Source organism: Cetorhinus maximus, chromosome 7 (genome assembly GCF_964194155.1).
Source record: "Cetorhinus maximus chromosome 7, sCetMax3.hap1.1, whole genome shotgun sequence".
Taxonomy (NCBI): Eukaryota; Metazoa; Chordata; class Chondrichthyes; order Lamniformes; family Cetorhinidae; genus Cetorhinus; species Cetorhinus maximus.
In genome coordinates, this window is record NC_135885.1 from 42,945,263 (window position 1) to 42,950,162 (window position 4,900).

A 4,900-nucleotide genomic window follows, 5' to 3' on the forward strand; every position below is an offset into this window, starting at 1 on the left:
GGAATGCCTGACATCAAGGTCCTCACAGACTTTGAAAATAGAGTCATCCAGATGGCTGGCGAGGATCTGGACCGGTCCTGTGCTGATGGTGAGGTTGGTGGTGCTCAACCAAGTGAGGATCCAGCAGCGCAACATCCATCAACCAGTCATGCTGTGAGTCACTTCACCTGTTTCGCAGTCCTCGCCATGCACTAATTATCTCTCCTTGCTTTCGCAGGCACATCTGGGAAGCAGCTGAGGGAGTCCTCGACCCAGGTCCTCAGCTGAAGCCCCGAAGACACCTCTGAAGAAGAATCTAATGACACCCTCATTGAAGACCCATCACAGTGCTCACCCACACTATCTACCAGCGCAGAGACACAAACCTTGGTGGGACCTAGTTCTAGAATAGCCTCGGGATCACAATCTGGTGAGAACATCGCAATGTCTGATCCACAGCAGGCACCGGCAGGGACTTCCCAGGTTTTTGGCACTCAGAGGACTGCTGGAGGCCAGAAATCTGCTGAGTCCGAGTCAGATGAGGAGTCTCTGGGCTTGGTCATACCTCAGTTGCTGGAGCTACAAAGGCAAGCTCAGGAACATCAGGAAAGTATGTCCACTGCAATCCTCAGATTGCAAAGCACGATGGAGGAGTCCGACAGCCTTCATTCTGAGGTGATAGCACCAGCATGCCAACACACTGAGGTCAACACTGGTAGGATGGCAGCCACCACAGTCTTGGTCCAGGACTTCTGTACTGCACTGCTGTGCAGGCTGAACTCCATTGCTGGCACCATAGTTGGCCTCCAACAGTGTCAGTTTGAGAGGGGAGCTGGGCAGCTCAATATCATTCCAGCTTCTCTTTCTCCTCAAAGAGTCAGCCTGGGGCCCTCAGGCACCCATAGGGAGAAGGATCAGCAGGTGCACGCCCTGGGGCCATCCACCCAGGTGTGTCCAGCCCATCCAAATCCCCTCTTCCTGTGACCCCAGCAGCTCCAGGTCCATAGTCGAGGAGGGTGCCACTGCAACACAGCAGGTCTCCGAATGTAGGCCGGGGCCCTCCAGGTCTCGACCTTCCAGAGAACACCCATCAAGGTTATCACAGAAAGAGCGTAGCAGTCAGCAGGCTGCCTCCATCACTGCTGTGATGTCAGGGGAGAACCAAGATGTAGTGGCAGGGTTAGGAAGGTTAAGAAAATATAGTTTCGCAATGTGGGCACGGGCGTTAATCACTTGTACAATATTGATAAAGGCAGGTGTCTCAGTCCAGGGCCTCTATCCTGTGCTTTGTGTAACCTTCCCAGCACACTCATTTTGTGCCTCCACTGTCACTGGTCACATCAGCTATGCCTACACCTCGATGGGTCTTATCATTGCTGCCAGAATGTCCTGGGCCAGCGGCACAGAGTTCCCTCATTCTCTCTGTGTGTCCCCAGCACCTTTAAGGTGTGGCTGGCCCCCCCCATCTCATCAGCACTGTGTCCGGCGACAGTGTGGTCCTGAAGGGTTCAACTCACAAAGGATGCCATAGGATCAGAAATTAAAGTTTCCCTGCTGCATCTCCATGATATGACCCTGTTCACAGAGCACAAGTGATCTGTCATCAGCCAGACAGGAGTCAGACATTCACATAAGGCATGTGAGGATCTATGGAGTGTCCCCACTGCACGTCGTCATCATCCTCCTGGAATGTAGGGATGACGAGCAATCGCTGCGTCTCCATGACAGGAGCCTTATCACAAAGGGTATGTGCACTGCCATCAGCCAGACAGGAGTCAAATGTTCACAGATGCAATGTGAGGATCTATGGAGTCTCCTCACTGCATGTTGTCATCATCCTCCATGAATCTAGCAGCTATGAAGCACGCCTTCCTCGTCTGGACAGTGCAATGGCCTCATTGCCATCATCCTCGCCATTGATGCGTGACACCCTCTGTGGACTGTATTGCAGGGCTCCACCATTCCAATCCGGGCACCAGAATCTCATTTTCAACATTCCGATGGTTTGCTTCACCAAAGTGCGAGTTGCAGCATGAACCTTGTTAAACCTTCGCTCTGCTGCAGTCTGAGGCCGCCGCACAGGTGTCATCAGCCACCTTCTCTGCGGGTAGCCCTTGTACCCGAGGAGCCAACCCTGCAGCCCCTGTGGACGCTGGAAGACGTCAGGGATGTGAGACCTACTGAGAATGTAGGAGTCATGGACACTCCCTGGGAAACATGCGCAGAGCTGCAGGATGTGTTTGTGGTGGTCACACGCTAGCTGAACATTCAGAGAGTGGAAGCCCTTGCTGTTGACCTAGTGGACGCTTGTTGCCACGGTGATCTGAGCGCCAAGTGAGTGCAGTCAATGGTACCCTGCATTTGTGGGAAACCCGAGATCTGGGCAAATCCAAACGCTCTTGCATCCTGGCTCTCTTAGTCCTGGGCGAAAAGCACAAAGCTGTGTGCCTTCGCAAATATGGTGTCTGTGACCTCTTGGATGCATTTGAGTGTGGAGGCTTGTGATATCCCACAGAAGTCACCTGTGGAGCCCTGAAAGGAGCCACTGGTGTAAAATTGAGCACCACGGTCAATTTCACGGCCGCTGGCAGTGGATGCCATCCATGTCTCCTTGGCGCCAAATCCTGCAACAGGTGGCAGATGTGACCAACAAGTTCCCTGGACATGTGCAGTTTTTGGTGACACTGGTTCTCTGTCATCTGCAGGAATGACAATTGTCGTCTATAGACCCTGGGTCTAGCTAGGCGCTGATCAGTGATGGCTTGCTGAGGCTCTTCAGAGGCGTGTGCAGGAGCCCCAGCTGCCCCTTCTTCTTGAGGGTGCTGCTCTTCCCTCTGCCCAGCCAGGCGCCTCCGTCGCTCTCTTCTCTGTCATCTCCAATCCTTGAAAGCCATGAGGCATACAGCTAGGTCACCAAGCTCCATGCTGCTGATGTACTCCTCCTGCAGGATGAAAGAGAGAGATGTGTGGTTTAGCATTGGTCTCCTAGGGACCTCTCATCGTTACGTGTGCAGCTCCAGGTCCGTCTCAAGGCCCCTTAGTGCATGCTGGAGAGTGCTGGCCACTACTTGCATAGCCAGAGTTTTGTGCACTGCATGGCTGCCCAAAATCTCACCCATCTCCGCCCCACTCCACCTGACCAATTGGCAGCAGCTTTGCCCACTGGACTGCATGCTGTACTCTCAGCTCAGGCACAGGCATTCTCCTAACCCACACTGCAAGGCTGTGCTGTTAGCTTGAACCATGGGGGAGACTGGCCCAAAACTTAATGAAGACATTACAATGGGCTGTGAGCGCCTCCATCAGCGTCTGCTCCATGACCAGCTTTCGCAAGGAGATTGTACAACTTCCCAGTCACCCAGTCATCCAAACGTTTTGCAGCCCCCTAGCATGCTCACTAATTTGCAGTCTGTGCCTGAGGGAGCAAAGCTCAGGAGCATTTAGTGGCACTTTCATGCCTCTGCTTTGCTTGAGTGAGCAGATAAGCTAGAGGCCAGACTCGAAGCATGTCAATGCAGCTGTGCCTGAACTGCCTCAGCTGTGGAAGAATGCTCACTTTATACAAAGTTTCCTTAATGTGTGGCCACTTCCCTCCACGTGTGCTTATGCACTACAATCAGACTGTGCTGCCTTGCCACCCCCGCCCCCCCCACCTCGTCTCAACCCTAGTGCAGCCCTTGCCCCAGCACCACAATGTCAGCCAGCCGGGAAAAAGCAACTTGCCTCTGTCCTCGTCTGAATGTGCGGCGCCTCTTACTTGAAGTCAAACAGGTGACCCTCCTGAGTGCTGTGCTATGTTAGTGTGCACTCACCTCCGAGTTCTCCTCGAAGTTCAGCTTGCCAGGTGCATGCCTTTTAAATGCTGTTATGAATCACGTCGTTCTGGAGTCAGGCCAACGTGGTAGGTAAATTTGACATGGGAGGATGATTCCAGCAGGCAAGCAAGATGATGAGATGCAAATGCATTGAAATGAAGTTCCTGACGTTGGACAGGCGGGAAAGACGGCCCGCCATTGACGAGAGGAGCAAACGATTGCAAACTGGTTTCATGATAGCATAAAACCGACTTTTGGCCTTCTCTCCATATTGTCCGCTCATGCCTGCCATCACACCCGACACCTGATGCCAACGGGGCGGTAAATTCTAGCCTTTGTTAAAACTACTTGACCTACACATTTCCTTGAGGACATTGATTACTGCTATGAATTCCAGAACTGTATTACTTTACTTTTTTCCAAATGAGAGAAAACATTATAACTCCCACAGTCCAGGTGTGCAGTGAACATGGAATGAGAAATATAAACAAAAATAAAGCAGGAAACATGAAGTAAAGTAGGAAAGGACAGGAAAAAATTGATAAATAAGGGGAAGAAGCGATGCAATTTTGAAATCCCCAAAGGCCCATGTGACATACTTAGGTTGCCACTTTTAAATTATGCATACATTTTGATGCAAGTCAATTATTCAGGTATACAGCTTGCAATTAAAAATCTCACACCTCAGATTTGTCCAATATTGACAACTCTCTAACTGCTTTGTACAATTTCTCTCACTGAGGTTAGAATAGCACTGATGAAACTGGGAAGAGCAGCAATCACCTTCACCAGGACTTTCTGTACAATTTATAGTAGCATCACACTTTAGATCTACAGTATTTGTTTCATGAACATAAATCTTTAAAGACTGCTTGCCGGACTAGTCGATAAAGCTTATCCACTGAATGTAAATTCTGAGAGGCATTTGCTTTAATGTGAAAGGCCTTGGCTGTACCAGCTGTCGACATTTTGTAGCAGCTTGCATCCATGCTGTGTAACAGACTCTTATACCAAGTGCCATTGTTTCTATTACTTCCTCATGCCATAAAAAGTGCATAAATGAGGCGTTATTGTCCCTGAATTAGTTAATAGAATTACAAATTTGG